The sequence below is a fragment of the Mixophyes fleayi genome, chromosome 10 (assembly GCF_038048845.1).
Source record: "Mixophyes fleayi isolate aMixFle1 chromosome 10, aMixFle1.hap1, whole genome shotgun sequence".
Classification (NCBI taxonomy): domain Eukaryota; kingdom Metazoa; phylum Chordata; class Amphibia; order Anura; family Limnodynastidae; genus Mixophyes; species Mixophyes fleayi.
The window spans coordinates 1,577,792-1,605,648 of record NC_134411.1 but is presented as its reverse complement, the minus strand read 5'-3'; positions in this window follow the sequence as shown (position 1 = coordinate 1,605,648).

Here is a 27,857-nt window from a genome sequence, read left to right as displayed (position 1 = left end):
CTGACACCCACTGAGACCAACTGAGACCAACTGACACCCACTGGGACCAGCTGACACCCACTGAGACCGACTGACACCCACTGGGACCAGCTGACACCCACTCAGGTGGGTGTCTCTGATATGACTTCCTATAACTGCCGGCAATGTTATCAGTTTACGTACAAATCCTTTTTATGTTGAGTGTTTCAATTGTTAAGGTTTAATTATATTGCTTTATATTTTCTCCTTAGGCCCCTTTGAGTGGTACCCTGTACCCTAACTGACATAGCTACAACCTATGCGGCTATTCCACAAATCTGAGCCTTCGTGGGAGGGTTGGGATCTTGTAGTCTGTGACATGAAGGCTGTACGACTGGAACCAGGAGCCAGGCCTGACTAAGGGTTCAGACCACCCTAGGCTAACTAACGATTGCTCCTATTTCTTACATAAAGTCCAATAAATATTGTGTCCCCTCCCCCACTGTAAAAGCTTCCACGTTTATGTACTAAGATCTTCCGCCACCGTCCACGTGTGACCCAGATGAGGAAATGAGAACCCAGGACCACATCTTCCTGCACAATAATAATTACTCAGTGAGAAGAGTTTATTGCTGAGAGAGTAGAAGAGAGAAAGGCGGCAGTTAGCAAACAAGGATTTCGTTAGCTGCGCTTTTTACAGAAGGAAAGATTAAAAGGAATAACCAATTAACACACCACCATAATTGCTTGCAGACATTCTTTTTATTTAAAGATGAAATAGCTCAGAATTCTCATCAAAATGAGGGTCACAATGTACATATTGAATGAAAGAAACTGATTGGGTCTTATTACACCCTGGCTGCCGCAGCTCTGTCTCAATCACACATTGCCACAAATGTATTCTTATCGGGCACTAATTGCCCAGTCAGGACGGTAACAATGCACAACTGACATTATCCGGATCATGCTGATGTAGAGATTCTGCTTAGAGGACGTGGGGGGAGGGGGGGGGGGGAGCTATCACTTCTTATTTCCATGAGGCTGCCTTATGCTAAAACATCTGATCTCTGTAGTGTACAAAGTTACATAAAACCAGGTTCTTCTTTAGGAAAGTAATTCGGGAAGACAGCGATTTACATTTATAATCAAATAATCTTGCATTTTTTATTTGTCTTGAAAATTAATGACTTTCCTAATCATAGTTGATGAAAAGAGATAAGTTTGGCTTAGCCATGCATTGCTGATTGCACTGAGACTAACGCAGAACGTCAACCTGGAATATCTCATATCTTTATGTCCATCTATAGAGAATATTTCTGCACCCGAAAGTTTGTAATAAAAAGACAATTTTTTTGTTTTTTGTTCCTTTAGAACAGATAAAAATATATATATATAACCTTGTATTTACATAGGTTTTCCTATCTGCTAGAGGATTGATTTAGGCCTTGTACCCACTTGCGTTAAGAATACACTTACTGACCTTTTTAACGTTAGTACAGTGAATGGGTCTGACATGGGAACCCATTGCATACCTGCTAACTTTGTTACTAATGTTTGGGTGCATTGGTTTTGCACTGTGGTGCACTGTGGTAGTAACATCCCAAACACAAGTAAAACAAAAAACACTAGCTGACGAATGTATTTGTGTTTCTTTTAAACACAATTTAAATGTCAGTGGGTACGAAGTATTAGGGCACATTTCAATACAACATTTCTGTGGCTCCAATTTGGTGTCTTGCATGGGCATTGAGCTGCGGACACCAACATGCAGCGTTTAGATCCGGCCGGCACTTGGAACAAGATGTCAGTGACTGCAGACAGTGATCAAAGTTAAATACTGGCTGTTTTTCATGTAGCACACAAATACTAGATAGCTTTATTTTTACACTGACAAGCTGATCTAGGACATGTCCTACCCAACTATAAATCTGTCCCCACATCTTACATTTACCTCCCCCCCCTCCAATGCAACATGGTTTTACCAAGGCACAAAGTTACTCCTTTTTTTGCTTTCTTTTCCTTAATGAATCAGGCCCAAAAAGTGTTTCCAATTTCCAGCGCCCCTGCTCCCAGCTAAACTTTCAGACACCTCACTAGTCACCGACCAACTAGTTCAGCGTTTACCCCCACCCAGTGAACAGGACCATCTATGTCTACTTCCTCCCCAGCACTAACTAATAAACAAGAAATGAATTGCACCAATGTCTTTCACCTGTTTCCTGTGTGCAGAAGAGTGCGAGGAATTAACCCCGTCTGCTGTCTGGAAGACTCTCAACCTCTCTTCACCATGCTGACAAGCTGCCCTAGTGCTGAGCTGCAGCCAACTGTATATAGTGACATTGATATCTTGTAACTTTACTACTAAAAAACCAAACCCATAGTATCATTGGTTAAGGACGGAACTTTAGCTGCGGCTTTAACCTCTAAAGACAGATACTAAGTCTCCACTTACAGAAGTAGTAAGGGTTTAAATGTTTAATTTGTGATGCTGATGGATGTAGCTTTGATTTAATGTGCTGTGTCTTCAGATGCTGCCACTTCAGGAGCAGCCTCTACATTACTGTCACTTTGCGTCCTGTCCTGTACCAGGGAATGCGGAGCCGTCCTGACAGTGACAAAAGAAAAGGCGACACGTAGGATGAAAGTGGACATTTTGCTGCATTTTTCATGCTTTTTGAAGTGGTTGATTCGTTTTTGAGAAAAACGAACCATTTCTCTATATTCTTTTTTTTTTTTTTTTTTTTTTTTAAATGGACCAGCTAAGATGGAAGGATAAATAATATGTGGGAGTTTTATGTCACTTGCTACATTGTATTACAGTATAAACAATAATAACAGGAAGCAATGACTAGTTAGCTGTCACTTGAGACAGGTAAGTTTCCCTTTGAAAGAGATTTAGGACAAATACATTTTGTAGAATTATATTTAAGAGCTCATAAATACAGGAGTTAATATTAAATATTTTAAACACACGATAAGGCTGATATGGACCTGTACCCTCAGTAACCGATGAGCTTTCGTTTTGCGGCAATTTTGTTGTCGTCTGCAGCATTCACGTGCGTTAATGTTCAGTATAACATAATAGCGGTCTATGGGAGCTCTCTGTAAGTACACAGTGCACTCGGCTGCAGGGAGACACTGACCACGCGCTGAAACTAGGGTCAATTTGTTAGCAGCCAATTAACCTACCAGTATGTTTTTGGAGTGTGGGTTTAAACCAGAGCTCCTGGAGGAAACCCACGCAAACACGGGAACATACAAAGTCCACACAGATAAGGCCATGGCCAGGAATTGATCTCATGACCCCAGTGCTGTGAGGCAGAAGTGCTAACCACTGAGCCACCGTGCTGTTCCATTATTATTATTCATATTGTGGTATTTAGTGACGCACAGTGCACATAACTTGTAGAAAGTTTACAAATATTCAGAGAAGATAAACAGACATGAATTCAACTGGGAAATGTCCCAATGTTCTGTCGTCTCCTCGAAGGAAGGACGATCTAATTCATTCCTACTCTCCAGAGTATATAAATCTCATTCACAATGCTTCTTACCCCACACATCTACTGTAGTGATGTCTGAGAGTACAGAGTCTGCCGCAGCTCTTCCTATAACATCCTCATATGATACATGTCTGAGATGTAATAATAAGACAGTTTATCACATATTAGTACTAAGAAGAATTATCCATCCCCACATAGAGAATATCACAGAGCAAATATAACATATTAGTGTTATGCCACCAAAGGCTAACCAGAGCAGGTCCGCACTTTAAAGTCTGTTTATGAAGCAGTGAAGTTTTGGCAAAAGCACTGAATAAAGGCTCTTTGACTTCTGAAATCAGAAACCTGTCTTCAGACCTCTATGGGAACAGCAAACTCAATCTATTCATCGAATGGCAAAAAGCTTTCTCCTTCCACCACTGCCCACCAGGGTGAATAGAACACTTAATGTCACAACATTCTTTCTAGAACTACATTTAACAGATTTTGGTGCAAATTAGTAAATAATCAGCTATCAGCTCTCTATTATATGTTGTTTGGTACAGAAAAGTAGGGACTATATCATGTAAGAAATGCCCAGTGTGAAGGAGCCTGCGTTGTAACATTGTGTATCTTTCAGTGGATGCAGGTTTTTAATTTCATTCGGCTGATTTTCATATACATGGGGATCGATCTATGGTCTGTATATACCCAGAACTTTTTCAAAGGGACGCTGTACGGAATATCTATGTTCTATCTCTAAAGGATTAATAAAGCAGGCTGGGAACTCTTACATATTTACATGTGTTTGTTACAAAATGCTCTTTCATATAGAAGAAGCTTAGATTTTCCCTCTAATTTCCCTTTAATGTGCGGCTTTCAATCTCTCGCGCTTCCTTTTCTTCCTGGTTCCCTTTGGGTGGAATCTTAGATCTCGGGACAGCCCAGGTTCAGGTAGGTGATATTTCATCTCGCGCCTTTCCGATAATATAACGTATGAACGATTCTTCACTGTTTAATTTCTCTTTTGCAGAAAGTTAGTTGGAAAGAGAAATCCGGAGAATTAAACACAATTTACTTTGGATCTGGTGATCGGTTGTTGGCTGATTAGTTAATGAATTAATGGAGACATCAAAACAATGTAGAACGCATTTAAAGAAATCAACGCTTTAAAAGATCTAGGGGCCCATTTATCAAGCCCTAAACCAAGCAGAAACAGCTTTTCTACGCATTGTTTAGACATTTTTAAATAAATGAACTAATATTGGTAAACTGATATCTCCTGCATTAGGGAATTTGCTGCGTAATACCGCAGTTCCCATAATTCTCAATGGGAACTGTATTGTGGGCAAGTGTATCAAGCTCCAATAAGTTTAGGTTTCCGTAGCTTGATCCCGATGGCATCTGAAGATGGTGTTAGCCAGTCAATGCTAAGGGGAGAGTATTACGATCTTCAGATCCCTCTCCGCAGCTTCCCTGCTCTCTCCTGTGTTAATTTATGTAAATGAGCAAGGTCGCGCATGCGCAGTAAACACTCCAGGTCAGAACACAGAGTTAATGTAAGAAAGATGTCATCACAGGGACAGCCGCCTATCGGATGCATTGTCCAGACATGACTTCAATAGTAAATTGCTGCATTAATTCATCTGTCATTGCTGTGATGAGCGTTGATAATTAATGGGATGCATATAATAAATAGCCCCCCAATCACAACAAACGTTTTCGCTATTAGACATCCATAAAACTTTAAAACCCTCCGTAGTACAGCAGAAACATTCACGCCACTGAACTAGGAGGTGCGGGGTCTAACGTACCCCTGGTGTTAACCAGGGACCCCCGCAAGGAGGTTTGGGCTTGGTTCAAGAGGTAAGCAGGTCACGGTCCACCTAGACAGTTACCAGAGTAGTGATTAGAATAGTCAGGACTGTCCGGGTCAAACCAATCGGAGACAGGCGGTACAGAAGGGTAATCCACAGAGAAGTCAACAGGCCGAGGTCAAGGGTCACAAGAAATCCAGGAGAATAGTCAGCAAGCCGGGGTCACAACCAAGATAGAGAACACAATCCAGGAGAATAGTCAGCAAGCCGGGGTCACAACCAAGATAGAGAACACAATCCAGGAGAATAGTCAGCAAGCCGGGGTCACAACCAAGATAGAGAACACAATCCAGGAGAATAGTCAGCAAGCCGGGGTCACAACCAAGATAGAGAACACAATCCAGGAGAATAGTCAGCAAGCCGGGGTCACAACCAAGATAGAGAACACAATCCAGGAGAATAGTCAGCAAGCCGGGGTCACAACCAAGATAGAGAACACAATCCAGGAGAATAGTCAGCAAGCCAGGGTCACAACCAAGATAGAGAACACAATCCAGGAGAATAGTCAGCAAGCCGGGGTCACAACCAAGATAGAGAACACAATCCAGGAGAATAGTCAGCAAGCCAGGGTCACAACCAAGATAGAGAACACAACCCAGGAGAATAGTCAGCAAGCCGGGGTCACAACCAAGATAGAGAACACAAACCAGGAGAGGAGTCAAAGAAAACCGGGTCAGACCAATGTATCCAAATGAAGTAGCAGGAACAGCTAGAGTACAGGAGACCTGATACTCGGGCACCCTAATGGCGCCAGAGCAGGTCTTAAATAGAGGCTGCTGCAGGAGGATTGGAGAAGAGCAGGGGCGGTCAGACACACTAACTACCCAAACAGAGGAGCATCCTATTGCCTAGCAACGGGACAGAGAAGAGCGCATGCTTCCGGAGGTGCAGAGACGGCCAGGGACTCTGCATGCCTGTTGCCTAGCATCCCCCGGGCGTATCCATCAGGCGTCCGTCCCCGATTTGTGGAGGAACAGCGGGGATGACGCCTGACAGTATCCTGCAGTGTGTCTGTCTGCATACGGCAAGTTCCGTATAGGTAGACCATGCTTACATCAGTATTCAACTAGAAAAGTTTCTTGAGATCCTCTTCTTCTTAATACGGATGTACCTGCTTGCATTTTCCGTCCGTTTTTAAATAAAATGCAAATTGCGTTCACTTTGCGTTCCTTAATTAATCTGGCCCACGGTGATCAACTGATTTGCTAAATTTCCATACTAAATGCCAGAATGAACAGACAAAGGGCACGGCTCCGGCTGCTTTTAAGTTGGCGATAACAGGTTCCTGCCATTCCTTTCATAAACTATGAAGATTCAGCGATGCTGTAATCATATGGTTGAAATGAATATAGGGAACAGCAGTCTGCAAAATAGTATATATTTATGATATGAATTAATAGCATCTGTATAAATTAGTGGAAACCACACGTGTAGCTGGATAGATAGATAGATATTAGATAGATATATAGATAGATAGATATTAGATAGATAGATATTAGATAGATAGATAGATAGATAGATAGATATTAGATAGATAGATAGATAGGATTTTGCTGACACAAGTGAATCAGAAAGAAAACTCTGTAAAATTGCAGTTAACCCGCAGCTATTATGAGATATATATTTCATTGTTTGACAAGACACAGGGATCTTTCCATCCTTTACCCCATGGTAATACGCCTCATTGTTACATTCAATATAAAAATCTATTCATACTGCAACGTGATTGAAAAGGAAATTGAACCCCATTGATGTTATAAATGTGTCTATTACTACATTTGCACACAAATTTCCCCCAGAAATTATAGAGCAAGTAGCCGATCCTCTAAGGAAATGCATTTAGTGTTGACAAGCTCAATTTTATGTGCATTGGAATATAAATACTTTTTAACTGTAGCAAAATTGCCTGAAATCTATATATCGTATCTGCATAAGTCTGTCTGTTTAGGTGTAAATATTAATTACAAAAAGAGAGAGCAACTTTACACTTATAGCAAAGCTAATGCCTGATACGATTACAAATTTCTAGACACTAGCACAATGCTGTTTTATAGGAACAGGAAGCTCAGATTTCAACTAATTGTTCTCTGATGTTATCCGTTCTAATATTTTTGCTTAAAAAGAAGATTACACTGTGAGCTCGTCAGTGATTATCTGGAGTCCAGCGGGAGAAGTGACAAATATGGGCGCAGTGATTAAGTCTTGTTGACACAATAGTTTGAAATGTTCTAGGGTTAGACATTTCTATATATAAATTATCATAGTACATTAGTTTGAGAAGGAAGCATTTGTAAATGATGATATTTTTCTTACGCAGCTGACATAATTATGGTAATAGAATTCTAAGTGACAACCCATTAATCTGAAACATCAATCACAGAAACAAAATAGATGCTTAATAATGGTTCGTTAGCCATAATCTATACTAAACCAGATTAGCTGTAGTATAATATACAGTAATATGAACTCAGAAGCCAGGCTACTGTCAACATTATCCAATGATGACAGCTGATATTAAAATTACTACCTTTATGTACTGCTTTATATAGATCTTATTTATTTATTGCCAGGGATACATTCCGGCAGAGATAATATCTATCTTTCTATCATTCTCATATCTATCTATCTATCATTCTCATATCTATCTATCTATCATTCTCATATCTATCTATCCATCTATCTATCAGTCTCATATCTATCTATATATCATTATCATATCTATCTCATATCTATATATCTATCTTTCTCATATCTATCTTATATCTAACTAATATCTATCTAATATCTATCTATCTACAGTATCTCCTATCTATCTATCTCCTATCTATCTATCTATCTATCTATCTATCTACTGTATCTATCTATCTAGCTAATATATATCTAGGAAACAGCTGATGATGAGATACCTGGAAATGTATTTTTGAAGCATCTAATGGGCGATTTATTTCCGAATGTAACTTGTATGTAAGTTGTGTGTTTGAAAAGAGCACAGAACTTTTAAGTATGTCTGAGTATATTCAATGTAATTAGATATACTATTAAAACGCATTGTATAAAGTTAATTTCAATGTGTACTGTACATACAATGGAAAAAGATACAGGAAAAAAGGGAGGGAATGGGGAGAGGTACATAGTGGGGAGCAGACATAACATAAAATACAACAACATATAAAATGACATTGATACATAGAAGATAGTAGGTGAGGCCCCCATCAGGCAGGTAGATAGACTAGAACCAAACTGTTACACGTCACAAGGGAGAGCGAGGGATTTCTAACTTCTTAAAGGACTGCAAACCAATGTTCTGCTTATAACAGAGAGTCAGGATTCAGGAATCCCTCTTCCAAACTTATCAATATATTTTATATGGCAACTCGTCATCCCATCACCTCATCCTGACAATGTGGTCCTCATTGGAAACTAGGGGGGAAGGGGGGCGTTATATATGCAGTCCATTCCCTGGTGATATGCCCTCTGTGTTACCAACAAACGTTAAAGATAAATGTAAAAGTCAACTATACCAATAGTTTTCTATATATGACATGTGGTTTTAGTAATATTGAGCCTGCTAATAGCACATTCCACTGCTCTTAGACTGTTCCTTGTGTTTTACTGATATTTGATATAAAACATATCCCACCAGTTATTTTTCCCTAACCATCTGGTCCCTGTGAATGAATGTCCCAGGCAGCACAGAGCAGTCTCATAGGAGATTGCCTGTCAATCACTCAAACTCCGCCTTTGCTACAAGATAGAGAAGCGCCATGTATCTCAGTAGCTGATTGATGTGTCTCCTTGCAGCAAAGGAATGGGACAGGTACTGGAGCACAGGTTTAGTTAGGTAAAAATCTTCAGTTATTTCCTGTATTGTATTCATTAATACACAAGATTTAATTTAATTGTGACGTAACTTGCTCTGTAAGGTCAATCTAAACAGCAAGGAGGCAGCTTGAGCATTGTCTGTTCTCTGTCCGCTCTGTGGGACAGCTGTAGGTTTCCCTGTATGAAGAGGGGGTGTTATCTAGGACCGATATACTGCACATGTGCTCAGGAGCGGGGAGGTCCAAGCCCCCTGACCGATGACAAGAACATATGGTAAATCCATATTGGAGGAATGAGTCTGGTGAACGTTACATGTCCATTAATCCATCAGGACCTCACTCTGCTCTGTCACCGTGACCCATAATGCCCTCTGAGGAGAGGGTTATACCCCTCTCTGCACTCACTGCTGTCCTTGTTGTTGGGGGAGGCACAGTGCACAGCACCGGAGGGGGGTGCTGTACCGGGTGGGGCTGTGTCCCTCTATAATGGTGGGGCCCCAAGTTGTTTACCCCCTCCCCCCGCGCGCACCACGGTATCGGTAACCACCACAGGCTATGAGCACTGGCGCTGAGATCACTTCTTAGGGGTAAATTGTTGTTTTTTTTTAGATGTTTATTCATTTTTTATTGTCGCCAAGTAATTAGAATTTGTGTACTTGAGTACAGAAGGCTCTGTTACTATATAACACAGCAAGATAAGGTGGGAAGAATTGAGCCTGTAGACCACTGTCCCTGGAAATATCTCTATGTTTTAATACTGCACAAAAAAATCCTATTTTTTGTTATCTTTTAGAAGCATCTGTGTTTATGGATCCATACAGGTATATGGGTATAGCTCTATTATCCAGAGTGATTGGAACGGTTATCCAGATAAGGGGGGTTGCGTACATTGGAGTACATTATCAAAAGTCAACTAAATGATCCCTGTCTTACCCACAACTGCCCCGGTGTTCCCTCTTCATTAAATTATTTATCAGAGCTCCTCACAGTGATTTGAGAAGAAAACACCTAGTGATCATGTCTGTGTCATACCTCCCTACGTTTGGTTAGGCAGCATCAGGACGGGGCCGCGTGGTCACGGGACAGTGGGGGGGGGGGGGGGTGTTACCACACCCCACTTTTGAATCGTTAGGCTGTCCCATTCTCCCCTCCCACTACATCTACTTACCGCTGCTCTGCCACGCATCCCGACTTTCCCAGCAATTGGGACAAAGTTGCCCAATCTGGATGATGGGACAGAGAGGGACTCAAATTGGGTGAGAGGTGTGCTGTCACCAAATCTGGATGACGGATGTCACTTACAATAATAATATTTTGAGTCATTGTAGATGAACATAATTTTTAATATAAGGATAATATGTGATGTCCATTAAATATTAAAGAGAACAGATATTTGTATGCCATCATGCGAGGGGTTAATGGCCAACAATCACATGACCAGACAATGAACTACCTATAAAGGGTTGTGTCTGTAGAGCTGTCCTACATACCAGAATATGTGAGATTTGTTGCAGAGATGTTTCACGAAGACATTAACATAAACTTTCACATATGCACCCAAGACGTAAGACACAGGTTATGTTTGCATCAACGTGAAATATAAAGAGAGAGATTGCAGCCTTCAGCATCGCTCCCCACAGCCTGTGTTCTGTAGGGATGACAGCAAATTAATTTGCATCTCATTAGCAGGCAGGCTATTTACAGGGCGTCTGACTTAATGTCAAACATGATTTTGTCACTGTGTGCAGCACGTCCATAGGTCTCCAGGTGTAATAACACAATTAAACCACTTGCTATAGTCGGAATCTTCCCTCAATCATTTCTTCACAGATTCCCGTTAGCTTCCTCCTGCCATGGAGTGAGCCCTGTCTGTAATCACACAGCAGATTACTGAGCCATGATGGTGCACAGCGAGTACGGGCATGTCTCTGTGAGTCTGGTGTCAGCCTCTCAATTACAACAAAGTATTTTTTTTCTTTACGAAAGTAAATGTGGAAACGAGATCATCCTCACTCTGCAGCAAAGACAAATGAGTATACACTGATCAGCCACAACATTAAAACCCCCTGCCTAATGTTGTGTAGGCCCCACAAGACTCCACAAGACCCCTGAAGGGGTCCTGTGGTATCTGGCACCAAGACGTTAGCAGCAGATCCTGTAAGTTGTGAGGTGCGGCCTCCATGGATCGGATTTGTTTTTCCAGCACATCCCACAGATGCTCAATGGCATTGAGATCTGGGGAGTTTAGAGGCCAAGTCAAAACCTTGAAGTCTGTCATGTTCCTCAAACCATCCCTGAATAATTTTTGCAGTGTGGCAGGGACTATTATCTGCTGAAAGAGGCCACTGCCATCAGGGAATACCGCTGCCATGATGGGGTGTACTTGGTCTGTGACAATGTTCAGGTAGGTGGTTCTGTGTCAAAGTAACATCCACATGAATGTCAGGATCCAAAGTTTCCCATCAGAACATTGCCCAGAGTATCACACTGCCTCTACTGGCTGCCTTCTTCACATAGTGCATCCTGGTGCCACCTCTTTCCCAGGTAAATGACGTACATACAGCCGTCCTCATTATGTAAAAGAGAATGTGATTCATCAGAGGCGTCCACCTTCTTCCATTGCTCCATGGTCCAGTTCTGGCGCTCACGTGCATGGCCACTCTGACCAGTCTGTGGCTACATAGCCCCATGCGCAGCAAACTGCGATGCACTGTGTGATCTGACACCTCTCTATCACAGCCAGATTCACTTGTTCAGCAATTTGTGCTACAGAAGCTCCTCTGTGTGATTGGACCAGACAGGCGTCTTCCCTCCCCAGCGCACATCAAAGTACTAATTTTACTCTTCTGTAGAAATGAGATTTCTTTGTTTCACTGAAAACAGCTAATTAACTATTACTAATTGTTATAGACCTTGTGTAAAGGATACTACAGATTCTACGACTATAAATACCACTTCTAGGGAAGTTAATTATTAGACCTCACATTGATATTGTTGTGGATAGACAGTGCATACAGTATATACATGACATTCGGATCTAAACTAAATGGGATATAATTTAATAAGCCTCACCGTTAAGTATAATTGAGACCAATATAGTGGGAAAGAATATTGGTACAAATAATTGAGCACAGCGGTATCATAATGCTATTTTTAAATCACGTTTGCACAATTAATGCACAAATACACCTGTATAAGCTTCTAATATTTCGCTACTATATAAACAATCAGGCGTTTGACCTATTTTTAACAAGTTATCAATAAAATGTGAGTATATTTTAACATCTTGAATCCCAAACTGCAAAGAACTGTAAAAATGAATTTTATGTACAGTAGACATTAATAACATCACGATACATGTATTTTATGTAAAAACAAAAATCATGAAAAAAAGTTGTTGTTTTTTTATTAATGATTATTGTGTTAAGAGGTGTTAATGTATGTAATATTTTATACTGGACATATGCATTGTGTGTATCCTACGTTCTGTCTCTGCATATGACGAGTACGCTGTAGCTAGAGCACACCGATACCCTTATTTAAATGTAAACATTTCTTGAGCCCTGCTTGTACTTGGGTGTACGTCTGTGCACAAATTGCTTTCAACTTGCGTTCCCCGATGAATCAGGCGCACTGCGCGGGAAATCTGGTATTTGGCAAAACATTGGCTAGAATTATGCGGCAGTCCACGAACTCAAGTGACAAACGCTCAACAGAATTTGTTTTTGAGCCAGTCATATTTATTAGGGAAATAAAAAATATTTGGAGTCTGGTTTAACAAGAATTTCACCAAACATATCAGATTATTGTATAAAGACCATTTATTCATGAATGAAAATGACAATATTTTGGGGTTTAGTATAACAACTATTTAACAGAACATATAAAAGGTATTTGGGGACTATTTATTACCATAATAGTTATTGTAGTGAAAAGTCTAATCTTAAAAAATTATTATTACCATTATTTTATTGTTATGTCAGCTGATACTCAGACATAAGGGCAATAACTTATCGCACTGGGTGTAATGAAATCTAAGGGGGAATTCAATTAGCTACGATGTTTCTCAGAACAGTTACTACGGTACAATTTCCGCTCATTTTTCCTCGCACCTTTACGGAGTGTGAGGAGCAATCAGTGGAGATTTCTGTAAAAATCCCGTGGCCGCGATGATCTGAGGAACATCGTCTCTAATTGAATTGTCCATGTTTTTTTAAAAAAATAAAACAGCAAATATGTGATATATAAAACATAAGGCAGGTATAACAATTATATTATATTTACCCCCTTCCCCCCTGTCCCCAGAAAATAATATTTATTATTTAATATCTAATTTCATTTTAAAAAAGGTTATAAGGATATTTCTTCCTCACTCATCTGCTTCTTAATCTTCCCTGCTTTGTGATTGGCCTGATTCTACAGGGGGTGTAAATTATTCCATGAAATTTGGGCAGATGTGGGGGTACCAGTGCTGCAAACATACAGCTTAACAACAATATATAAATTCTCACTCCTATTAATAATTACACATGTGTCCAAATGTTTTACTAAATATTTCTAGAAAATAAGAATAGAAATAATAAGTTTGCTGGTGCTACTAACATTAATAATAATAATAATAATAATAATAATAATAACACAAATAAAGTGTAAATAAACTTGTAAAGAAGATATATTTTCCTGGTAAGGATAAGGGATGTGTATTTAATCCATAAACACAAGGTGTTATCTATATCCCCGAACAATGCTGCACTTTACCAGTAACACACTGACAGACACGTAACGTGAACAAATGAGCATCCTGTAATGACCAGCGTTATCCTTGTAAGTCAGTGTGTGTATGTGTGTGTTGTGTGTCACACCTTTGTGTACTGCAGCTTATTGCACAGCTTCTAGGACGATGTTACCACTTTGCAGATGAATTGTTTGTGCCCTTGACACAGGGGGGGGGGGGGGGGTTAGAGGTTCTGCTGTCAGAAGAATAGATCCTTTCTCTGGCATCCTTGTTATGGAACAAGACATCTCCAAGAACCCGCTAACACCTACTCGGGTTTTAATTAATATCATTGCTTGTATCCATTAACAGCAAATCAACAGGGTTCAGGAAAGAGAGAAGAGAATTCTGCACCTTGTCAGACAGTCGCAGGTCTAACCCTCTGTGGTAATTATTCACCTGGGTTTTCACATAGCTCTCATTTCCATGCTGATGTATAAAGCACTTTGGCATCATTTACATAAATCATGCAGCCAGAAAAGAACAAGGCTGCTGAGACTCAGCGTTAATCCCACCTCACAGCTATTGGACCCATAAGGGATACGGCAGTTGTCAATCTCATGCTGTCTATTAAAAGACTCTGATTGGGGGGGGCAGATAGGGTAAAGCGACACTTCGGTATTATCAGCTCACAGAGAGCTGTATTACCGGCAAAACAGAGGATTTGATTTAAAACGTGCTATTCAAGTACTTTGCATCCCATTCTGTAACGTGAACGATGAGCTGTGTGATTATTAGAAGTATGTACACCATGGGGCATATTCAATTGCTGGCGTTACTGGCCAAAGTAACGCGGTGCGCGTACTATTACCATCATTACGGTAATAGTGCGCGTAAATACCGTTATTACGTTACCTTTCACGCTGGATTTCAGCTCACGGCTCAGAGAGCTGCGAGCTGAAATCCGGCTTAGTATTACCGTAATAACGGTAATAGTTTTTCCGCCATGTGGAATTCAAACAATTGAATATGCCCCCTTATGTGTTCAAGTTTGATACAATGTTTCAATGAAAATCTCCTGGAATAATCAGAGTAGGGTATTTCTATATAAAATGATACTATGCTTTATCTGTGATAAAGTCCGAGAGCTACTTAACTTAGTGCGGAATTTAAAACTAATTATATTTATATACATAGTATATGAACAAAAGTATTTGGCCAGACCTGTTAATTATTAAATTGAGGTGTTTCACTCAGACCTGTTGCCAGAGGTGTATAAAATCCAGCACCAGCCATGCAGTCTCCATTTGTGATACAAAATGGGTCGTTCTGAAGAGCTCAGTGACTTAAAGCATAGTACTGTGATAGGATGTGTGGTGCTGTGATAGGATGTGTGGTACTGTGATAGGATGTGTGGTGCTGTGATAGGATGTGCGGTACTGTGATAGGATGTGCGGTACTGTGATAGGATGTGCGGTACTGTGATAGGATGTGTGGTACAGTGATAGGATGTGTGGTACTGTGATAGGATGTGTGGTGCTGTGATAGGATGTGTGGTGCTGTGATAGGATGTGTGGTGCTGTGATAGGATGTGTGGTGCTGTGATAGGATGTGTGGTGCTGTGATAGGATGTGTGGTACTGTGATAGGATGTGTGGTGCTGTGATAGGATGTGTGGTACTGTGATAGGATGTGTGATACTGTGATAGGATGTGTGGTGCTGTGATAGGATGTGTGGTACTGTGATAGGATGTGTGGTACTGTGATAGGATGTGTGGTGCTGTGATAGGATGTGTGGTACTGTGATAGGATGTGTGGTGCTGTGATAGGATGTGTGGTACTGTGATAGGATGTGTGGTACTGTGATAGGATGTGTGATACTGTGATAGGATGTGCGGTACTGTGATAGGATGAGTGGTACTGTGATAGATGACACCTTTAAAATAAGACAGTTCGTGAAATTTGATCCCTGCTGGATATTCCACTGTCCACTGTAGGTGATATTATTAGAAAGTGGAAGCGTTTAGGAACAACAGCAATTTGACCATGAAGCAGACCACGTAAAATCACAGAGCAGGGTCAACGACTGCTAAGGTGTATGGTGTGTAAAAGTCTCAAACACTCTGCTGATTCCATAGCTGAAGAGTTCTGAAATTCCACTGGCATTAATGACAGCAAAAAAAACTGTGCGGTGGGAGCTTAATGGAATGGGTTTCCATGACCGAGCAGCTGCATGGAAGCCTCACATCACCACGACCAATGCCAAGCAACGGATGGAGTGGTGTAAAGCACACCGACACTGGACTGTGGAGCAGTGGAAACGTGTTCTGTGGAGTGATGAATCACGTTTCTCTGTTTGGCAGTCAGATGGATGAGTCTGGGTTTGAAGGATGCCGGGAGAACGTTACCTGTCTGACTGCATTATACCAACTGTGAAGTTTGGTGGAGGAGGGATAATGGTATGGGGCTGTTTTTCAGGGTTTGGACTAGGCCCCTTATCTCCACTGAAGGGCAATCCTAATGCTTCAGCATATCAAGTCATTTTGGACAATGCTATGCTTCCAACTTTGTGGCAACAGTTTGGGGAAGGCCCTTTTCTATTCCAACATGACTGTGCCGCAGTGCACAAAGCAAGGACTACATAGACATGGTTTGATGAGTTCAGTGTGGAAGAACGTGACTGGTCCGCACAGAGCCCTGACCTCAACCCCATCGAACACCTTTGGGATGAACTGGAAAGGAGATTACGAGCCAGGCCTGCTCGTCCAACATCAGTGCCTGACCTCATAAATGCTCTACAGAATGAATGGGCACAAATTCCCACAGAAACACTCCAACATCTTGTGGAAAGTCTTCCAAGAAGAGTGGAAGCTGTTATCCCTGCAAAAGGGGGACCAAATTCATAATAAAGTATATGTATTTGAATACAATGTGATTACAGTCCCTGTAGGTGTAATGGTCAAGTGTCCGAATACTTTTGTCCATAAGGTGTGGTTTAAGATGTCAGCTTAGTGATCAACATGGTGAAATAATTAGCACATAAAGGTGTTGTCTAGAAATGGACGCTCTAATGACATTGTGACGCAGCTTTCCCAGCGTTAGTGCCACAATCACCGGTCGTTCAATGTACTAAGGCCAAGGAGCCAGGGTTATGAGGTCACAGGGAGGTGGGAATAACCTTTGAACTGGGCAAATTTATCAGCAAGCCCACCAGATTGCATCTATTTATACAGAGGCCTAAACTCTGAACATCCACATCTATCTGATTTGATTTTACACATATGTGGCCAAATTGGTGATATCGAGCAAATCGGGACTTGAGTGGATGCAATCGCATCATAATTCATGTGACTTTTGGCTAAACATCATGAATTTCGGTCTAGCCCATAAAATGTCCGGCTGCTCTTTGTTTCTGTGGCAGGAGAACTTGCATAGACCACGTTGTACAGTCAATCATAGGTCAGATGTTTGTCCATGGGAGTGAAATTAGGCTATCCGGCAGTTGGACAATATTGGTTGGGCGATCTATCCAGGTCCAATTCAGAGGGATAGAAATATTTGTGGTATATTAGACACTTTGATGGAAATAAATTTGGGAATGTTGTCCCGCTGCTGATGACCTGAAGGCGTTCGCCTCTTTATCACTATAGAGAGCAATGACTCTGAAAATCCATTAACTTATAATGCTGAATTCTCTCCCTTGTAATGAAAGGGTTAAGCTTACTTTGGTGCTACACATTTCGTCATATAAGGTTTCAGGCTTTCTCTAGGGTAATTGTCATGTTTTCTAAAGCATAGTGCATTATCCATTGTTTAACCTACAAGCGCTGCACTGTATTCAAACATTACAAATCCTGTCTTTTAAAATTGCAGTAAATGTTACATTGTTATGATCCTGCAAAGTAATTATGAGCCATTTATTGAAGTTCCATCAATCCTTTCAAACACAAGGTGTAAAATAGTCCATTGCTTGAAGGTTAAAATCCATTTATGTGAAAGTCAGATAATAGGATAATAGGAATGACCCAGATTGAATTCATTAAATTGTTAATTGTGCGATAAAGTGTTTTCTTCTCTGTATTAAATTACTAAGAGGAGATAGTGGAATGTTTCAGCCCTTTGTACACAGCATAATTCGTATCAGCCTTAGACCTGTGCTAGTGACGGAACGGCTAATATTGTCATCAAACAGAACTCGCCTATCGCATCTTTCTGAAGGGAAAATGTTGTGAGCAGTTCAAGCGATTAGGAAGCAGGAAAAATGGTTTATTGCAGCCAGATTGCTGTTGTAACAAATCTGTGCAATAGTCGCAAATGTAAAAGTTAAAGTCATTTTCATTTTAATTAACACATGGCGGTGAAGTCAAAATAAGCATGTAATCTGCGAACAAAGTAACCAAGATTGTACACATATATCTGAGAGTCACCTCTAATAGCATTGCTGGATTTACATAACTAGTTTATTCTGCAGGTTACTTGCACTTCGTACAGGTCGTGCTGTAAGTTTACAGTTAATGTGGATGTAAAACCATCCCTGATTCCAGCCTCAGGATCCAGGGGAAATGTTGGGAAAGTCTAGTAGTGTTATCTAAGCAGGTCAGTAACAACGTTTGGTAGGATTTCAGTTCTGGGCGAAATGCTGACGGACCACGATGTTCGGTTGTGTACACTGACGATTACTGCGGTAGGGGAATATCCGCTCACATTTGCTTGTACTTCTATGGGGGAGATTTAATTGTTTTCCTCGCAACCCAAATAGGAGCGGAGATTCCAGCCATAACATCGGTGTGGGGTGTCTCAGCAGACGTTCCAGAGACACCTCACACCGAATTCAATCTCCCCCTGTGAGTTGCAATCAAAATAAGCAGAGATTTCAGGCCTGACATTGCCGCCGAGTCCTTACACAAGGGTCGTTCCGGTAGCACTTCACGAGAATGTCATCCAGAATTAAATTCCCCCGTTATATGTAGTCACAGACCTAACAATGTTGATCCATTTCACCCTGATCGACAGGTACTAGACCATGGTGTTTATATATTAGCAAAAGTCCCAGATACATTACAGCACATCTTCGTGAAGTTGTAGCGGCCTCCTCCAGTCTCTGGATGTGGACTCTTAGGTTCTGTTTCCAATAAATTCCTCAACCCCATCAGGACCGCAGAGCGGAGCCGCAGAGGAATGGAGTGAAAGTGTGACAGCACTACGAACCCTTCACCCGATTATACAAAATGCAAATAGAAGCAACGGAACTAATCTGAAGGTCCCTAAACATATAGCGCCAGTCATTACACAGCGCTGTGCAGAGAATACTTGTCTTTCACATCAGTCCTTGCCCCATAGGAGCTAACATTCTAAATTCCTTACTCCACACACACCTGGATTCAGTTTTGTAGAAGCCATTTAATCTACCAGTATGTTTTTGGAGTGTGGAAGGAAATCAGAGCACCCGGAGGAAACCCACGCAAACACGGGGAGAACATACAAACTCCTCACAGATAAGGCCATGGTTGGGAATTGTACTCATGACCCCAGCGCTGTGAGACAGAAGTGCTAACCACTGAGCCACTGAGCTAATTATACTGTTAACAGTTACTACTTTATGATAAAATAAAAGTTGTATGTGTTCTGATGTGAACTTTTCTTGTACATACACATGTGCGTATCCTGCAGTCTGTTCTGTGGGTCTACATACAACAAGTACCGTTATACAGAGCGTTACTTACACCCAGATTCAATACGTAATGTATCTCTACTACGTCCAAGTTGTGTTTGGACATGAATCAGACTCAGAAACTCCACACAGACGGGGTCCTGGTTGGCATCAAACCCTTGAGACAGCAGTGTTAACCACTGTGCCGAAAGGCATACCAGATAAATGCTTGTACACATATTGCCCTCCATCTGTCAGTGCGTATAAATAGACAGGGTCTGTAATCCCCGGAACCGCCTTTGCCTTTGATATTCATGTGTAATCATACAAAGCATAACATGTGTTTACATACGGTATATTTGCTGCCATAATAAAATACAAAAAATGGTTGTTTTATAAACACTGCTGTGACATTAGCAACTTGCGTTCCGTCTTCCATCCCCTTCGGCTCTCTTAAATCACATTGTTATCACTCGCTTTGAAATGTAAAAATATTGAAGCTTCAAACAATTATTTTGATGGTCAGAGGCATTTAGAATTGAAATCAGCACATAATGGTCTCTTTCTTAAGTCATGAAATATAGACCCCGCCATCCACGGCAACTGTTCAATAACTGGAAAACAAAGCGTGAAATTGTGTTTCTACATGACACAGAGTCAGCTGAATGCTAAGTATTTATGTTTTTTCCACACAGGAGAAATGTGTTTATTTGTGTAAAATATACAAAAACGCCTCAGAAATATGCTGAGAATAATTCATTCCACGTGTTTAATAGAGATGGAAGATTTGTTTATTTGTATCATTTATAAACAGGATTCATTCACCGAGATGAGTGTGGACAGAAACTTCAAACAGTCAATAATTAAAAGGGGTAGTCCACTCTCAGGTGACTTTGATTTATTGGATTGTACATGCCCTCCTGCAACCTTTACTGTATAAATCACATTATCATCTTAGTTCTTTACTGAAATCAGGCAGGGATAGAATGTATCTACCTTGGATACAATTGTATCAGAGACTAATTCTGTGTCGTATCAAGCACAACAAAATAGACAATTCTGCCTGATGCTACAAAGACATGGCTAGAAGATAGGAAAAGTTGTATGAGGGCATAAACGAGACTATAAACCAAAGTCACTTTCAGATGGATAGACCAAGTGCTGGATTCAGACCGTTGTTCTGACAGATCCCAGAGAGCTGGATTTGTGCTTTCTGTTTGACCAATAAAAAAAATGGATCAAAAAATATATAAAACAAATTGTAACAAACGTTCAGCATTGCAGAATTACTTTATTCAAATATTGAAACAGTTTTTTTTCAATGATCGTCTTCCTGGGAGGTCAATAACAGAAATAGTATTGTTATTTAGCGCAGAGCCCTATCGCTGGCGAAACAACACGTTTTTGCCGTCCCTTGATAAATATGCAGCTTGGAATAATTTCTGTTGTATGAAAGTAACAGAATATTCGGGTTCTCTACTCTCTAAATTACAAATCAGTTCCTGCACAATAAAGAAAACTTATGAGAATTAACTTTAAATAAACACCAATGTTTCCACTAAATGAGGCTGGTGATAAAGAGAGGTGATGATTTTCATGCACAATCTAACTTCAGACGCAGCGTCAGTTCCTATCGCACAGAAAATTGTATTAACCTTCATTAATTACACTAAACTCTTCTTAAAGGGGGTAATGAAGTGTGCGGCCATAACGGAAATGGTATGAATACAGTCTTATGGACATTTATCCCAGACACACAAAGCCTCTCGCTGCCGCCTTCAGAGTAATTACTTCTATTAAGGTTCCAGCTTTGTGACATTAGCTGGGATACTTTGTATCGCTGCAATACTCTAGGAATTGAATGCATCATTGGCAATACTGGTCATTAAAGTAACACAATCATGGCTGCTCATTGTAATCATTGTATAACATGGAAAATCAACACAACACAATAAACCCAGGACATTTGCTGTTTAACACAAGAATATTTGCTGCAGTCTATGAGCAGACAACATTCTCATGTAACAGGGACGGTGCGGATACCATTCTGCACTTTCACTGAAGGTGTTGGCCCAAGCTGGTCACATGACCCAGAAGGTTTGGTGACTATAGATTGGATTGTGTAGGGTGCTTACCACACCCCTCCTGTTTGGGGATAGGTAGAGACTCAAGGAGTATGCAGGAGAAATCTGCAGACAGGATTAAGTCCTAGCACAATAAAACTCCTAGGCTGAATACACACAGCTGGTCTAATGAGGTAATAAGATGAAAGGGAGGGGTTATGGTATTTAAACCTATATTGTGCAACGCGACTGACGTCAGCTAGGTGAACTGCGTCTAGCTAGAGCGAGGGTCACCTAGTGTCACCCTGATGGACAGTGTACCCATTATCTGTGATGTGAACAATAAAAGCACCGTTTATTCACCAAGAAGTTGTTTTGTGTCTGATATATCTTCCGGTGTCACAGTGGATATGTATGTAAATCCAACTGGCCGATGGTCACATACACAAGTATGCATCGTTTACAGATTTCTCCGTCATCCGGTCATCTCCCCGATGGGACAGAACGGGTGATAGGTTACAGTAAAACAATACATGAGACAAACATATAGAATTGTAAATATAAAATGGAATTTAAAAAAAACACAGAACAAAATGATTAGATGGATCTGTAGCTTGTTTTCTGTCATTAAGTGTAATGTTTCTATGGCACGTAGATGAGATAAACTGGATAGGGTCACATTTTATAATGGTATGTAAATATTATCTAACACGATATGTACGTCCTAAACAAAGCTCTCATTTTGTCCGTAAAATAAGCCCCATCGTTGGCAGCAATACCGGGTCGCATGATCTGCAGATACGGGAGTAATGAGATGAGGAAATTTGGTGGCGACAATTCATCTAAAATAGTTCTTGTGATGATTGGAAAACAAAAGTCTGCAAAACTCTCAGTAGAAGTGATAGATGTGATTGTAATCACCTATTATTGATGCATGTCTCGTGCTACTACTAAATAAACCTGATACACAGCACTGTGCCCAATATAGTGGGAAACATATATATATATATATATATATATATATATATATATATATATATATATATATTTATTTATATACACACACACACACACGAAAAGTAAAATAATTCATACAAATAAGATTATAAAAAGAATGTAGAAACAGTTGAGGAAAACAAAACTTATTACATTGTGTTATATTGTGTCGGCTGCGGGGGGGTCATTGTTCTCACCCGGAATGACGGGGTGTCAGCCATATAGTCTTATTAAATAGGAAGCGTGGAGTGGACAGAATATTTCTCACAATCTTATTTCTAGGACATAGGAGTGTAGGGAATATCTTACGTGTTGCATCTTCTGCTATTATCGGACAGAGATTATTTTCACCCTCACGTCCTTTCATTTGCAGATACAAATAGGTCTAAGAAATGAAATACAGCGGAACAAAGTCTTTGGATATCATACAATACAAATCATCTTTTATATCACTAGTACTGATATATATCTGATGTGATGGAGTACAAGACTGCGGCCCACTGCCCTGATGCACGCAATCTCCCAGCACGCGATAGTTAGGAGCACATTGGCACACAGTAGTTAGGAGCACATTGGCACACAGTAGTTAGGATTACATTGGCACACAGTAAGTAGAAGTACATTGGCACACAGTAGTTAGGAGTACATTGGCACACAGTAGTTAGGAGTACATTGGTACACAGTAGTTAGGAGTACATTGGTACACAGTAGGTAGGAGCCCATTGGCACACGGTAGATAGGAGCACATTGGCACACACTAAGTAGGAGCACATTGGTGCGTAATTGTTAGAGCTCATTAGCAGGAAGTTAATAGGAGCACATTGGCACACAGCACGTAGGAATACATTGGCACACAGTAGGTAGGAGTACATTGGCATGCAGTAGGTAGGAGCACATTGGCATGCGGTAGTTAGGAGCACATTGGCACACAGTAGTTAGGAGTACATTGGCACACAGTAGTTAGGAGCACATTGGCACACGGTAGTTAGGAGCACATTGGCACACGGTAGTTAGGAGCACATTGGCACACGGTAGGTAGGAGCACATTGGCACACAGTAGATAGGAGCACATTGGCACACGGTAGATAGGAGCACATTGGCACACAGTAGGTAGGAGCACATTGGCACACGGTAGATAGGAGCACATTGGCACACGGTAGTTAGGAGCACATTGGCACGCAGTAGTTAGGAGCACATTGGCACGCAGTAGGTAGGAGCACATTGGCACACGGTAGATAGGAGCACATTGGCACACAGTAGGTAGGAGCACATTGGCACGTGGTAGGTAGGAGCACATTGGCACGTGGTAGGTAGGAGCACATTGGCACACAGTAGGTAGGAGCACATTGGCACACGGTACATAGGAGCACATTGGCACGTGGTAGGTAGGAGCACATTGGCACGTGGTAGGTAGGAGCACATTGGCACGTGGTAGATAGGAGCACATTGGCACGTGGTAGGTAGGAGCACATTGGCACACGGTACGTAGGAGCACATTGGCACGTGGTAGGTAGGAGCACATTGGCACGTGGTAGGTAGGAGGACATTGGCACACGGTAGTTAGGAGCACATTGGCACGCGGTAGCTAGGAGCACATTGGCACATGGTAGGTAGGAGCACATTGGCACACAGTAGGTAGGAGAACATTGGCACACGGTAGATAGGAGCACATTGGCACACGGTAGATAGGAGCACATTGGCACACAGTAGGTAGGAGCACATTGGCACGCAGTAGTTAGGAGCACATTGGCACACGGAAGATAGGAGCACATTGGCACACAGTAGGTAGGAGCACATTGGCACACAGTAGATAGGAGCACATTGGCACACAGTAGGTAGGAGCACATTGGCACACGGTAGTTAGGAGCACAGTGGCACGCAGTAATTAGGAGTACATTGGCACACAGTAGGTAGGAGCACATTGGCACACAGTAGGCAGGAGTATATTGATACACAGTAGGCAGGAGTACATTGGCACGCAGTAGTTAGGAGCACATTGGCACACAGTAGTACGGAGTGTTTTCGCTCAGTTAGTGCTCACATCAATGCCACCTCTCTCACAGACACACTGCATAGTAATGTACTAATGTATTTAGTAAATTAAATAGTTTGGTATCTCCTAAATCAATGAAGACCCCCCCATGTGTGCTGTTGGGTGAGCAGGAAAGTTGGAAGCGCAATTCAAAAAAGTTTGAGGAGAGATAAGTACTGCTGCTAACCCTACTAATATTGTACTCATTGGTGGCAGCCTGTTACCGGGCAGGATGGCACCCACCTGATCTGTTATGCCAGTTGCGAGTGCCATTCCAACAGGCAATTCAATTTATTGGGGGCAGTGGTTTAATGAAAGGTGAGATCTTATACCAGACAGGTGCCATCATAGTAGCGTAGTCTTCATTGGTGGCAGCAAGTGCCATCCTGTCTGACATAAAACCACTTACACCATTGCCACCATATGCCCCATGGGGCCCGGCTGCCCAGCTGGGGGCTTGGCAGACTAGATCTGATTTATCTTTTCCCTTTATTATTCTTTCTGTGCATTTTCACCCTCACAATCCACAATATCCGCTGTGTCACCTTACACCTAGATGTGCACAACAGAGCCTGGTGCATAGCTCTACTCAGCAAGATGGTTGCTTTTATGGAGAAGCTGAATTTTTTACTTGTCTGGGGGTGAAGATTTAGGAGGTTGGACTTTGATGTGACATTTAAGCTCTTGCACTGGGCTCCTCTTCAAAAGGTTTAGTAGTTGTTCATCTTAATGTGCGTTGCACCAATACAAAAGCACTTTGCAGCTTACATCCTTTGTGTCTCATTGATAAAGCCGCTTACGTCAGCAAAATGTAGACAGACAGACACTGTGCAGCATGTTCACAGCAATCGTAACAAATCTTATAATATAATTCAGCAAATGGGTCATTTCTATTCAGTCTGGACTTTCCCCCTATTTATCTCAGCTACTCCACAAAGAGAGGAATAGACCATTGTCCCAGCTTTATAGACAATAAAATTTACAAATACAGTAAACACCTGAACTTTGCACCTCTGCAAAATGGCCTATTCCATGGCAAAACTCTGTTCTTGCAAAATTCTGCCACAACTTCTCTCATCTCTACACCTGGAGAAAGAGAAAGTCCACACTCACTGATCCAAACAATTTTATTTTGATGGGAATGATATAGAAGTCTTTTGAAAAAGAAGACGAACAGCCACCAAATTCTGCAACATTTGGAATGGACTAAAGCACTTAAATTGCTCTATACCCTGGACACCTGATTAGTATCCACTGGAAAATTAGCAGAAGAGGTTTGACCAGTGGCCAATATTACCCAAAAATTTGTCATTGAGACTCTTCCCTGCCCAAGTTCTTGTGTGGAGTCTGAACTTGTGTTAATTAACAAACTTGTGAAAATGAGTAGATAGTTTCTTGTGACTTTTTGTGATATGTAAACAATATAATGTACAATCATATAATAATTTGGAACACAGAATTAGTCTGAAACTAGATTCCATAAGATGTTAAATTGAACATTTACAATTTGTTGTAATTGTTGGATTTTTTCACAAGAACCCCTTGACATTGTTGACTTGAACTCTTAGGAGGTGACTAATGACCCTTAAATCTGATCTGGTGCACCGGCGGCAAGGACTTGTAGTGGGAGAAGGCAGCATTTGCACCAGATGACTATAGTTGAGAGGAATAAGAGCTCCTAGTCGTGTGCACCGGTGACAAACAAGAATTAATTTGCAGAGTGAGATTGTTATAATGTGATGAAGGGGCAGAGTGTGCACAATTTTGTTGGTGGCCTTTGCTTTGTGGAAGTGTGTAATGTCGGTTCTCCTCTAGAAAAAGACTGGTGAATTACCAAATGTACCGTTTGGAACCTACGTAGCTGATTCCAGCTGTTAAATAACATAATTTCTCACTTCCTGGTGCACACGTTTATCACATCATGTGCTTAAATACATCCATATGGCTGGACGAGTATGATTATGTAGCAAACACATTTTATACTGTAATTACTCAATACCCTAAAATATGTTTTCAAGGAATAGAAACTCCAGTTTAAAGTAAATGAGCTACATTGTGTCCATGAGGATATATATGGAGAGTGTCGTATGTACGTGGGGCAGAATATGGACAGATGTCGGGTGAGGTGTGGTCTATAGTTACTAGCGCAGTAATGTTACTGGGCTAAGAGTAATCAGATAAGTGTAGGATATGAGTAGTGTGGTCATTATGAAGTTAAAGATAATATTAAAGATGGAGGAAATGGAGTTTGGGCATTGGAAGACAAAGGATAATGAGAGATGAAAACTAAAATAATATTATAACAATAATAATCTTGCTAAGAAGCCACATTCCAGTGGTGAAACGCGTTCAGACTACTTCCACACTGCGCGGATTCCTCAGGACACAGTTTCATTGACCCTATTATATATTATATATTCATTGGTAAATTCCCAAACCAGTACAACCTCCCATGGGCTCCCACGTCCCTTCTCACCAGACTGCTTTACCAGTTTGAGGTGGGAATTTAGGAATTGCATAGGCTTGAATTTGCTATGACCCCCCTGCCCCCTCCCTCAGATACAGAATGCTGTAAGTTTGGAATATTTAAGAAGATGCATAATTATAAATAATTTACAACATTTGTCATTAACACTTTGTTTCATGAAATAACAGTAAGTTGTTAATTCAGACTCTGAAGGTTCAAAGATTTCATTCGAAATCAAAGTGTTTCTTTTCCATATCCCAATCTGGAATTTCGTGCTCGCCCAACGGTCCCAGTCAGAAACTGGTTTATCTAATGGAAGATGATTGAGCAACATGTCCAGGCGACCCCCTCCCCCCCGCCTTTGCCCCCCAGGCACAATCACCAAAACTGGGTTGTTATTTTTTATTATGATTTTTTTTTAATAAATCTGCTTCAAGACGTTTTGTTTTACCAACTCAGACATGTCATTGTGCTCAGTTTGATAACAGGTGTAAACACTTTGCATTAAAAAGGACTAATTTAATCTGAATATGCAAATAGACGGAGGTTTGAAAGGAAGACGTCGGTGTGGAATTGGCAGGCCAATTTAGCACTCAAAAAAAAAAAAAAAGAGATGGAAAGTTGGATTATTAAGAAGTAGAATTGTTCTAGCGAATCGCTGTGGGCCACAATGGAAAGTGGAAATGTTTTGAGAATGCGATGTAATTTCTGAGGCTAAACATTGGTCGTCTGCTCCTATAGCGGAGAGAATGAGCAATTATCTCATACACGTCTGCGGCCTTCGCAGTCTCCTTCTAC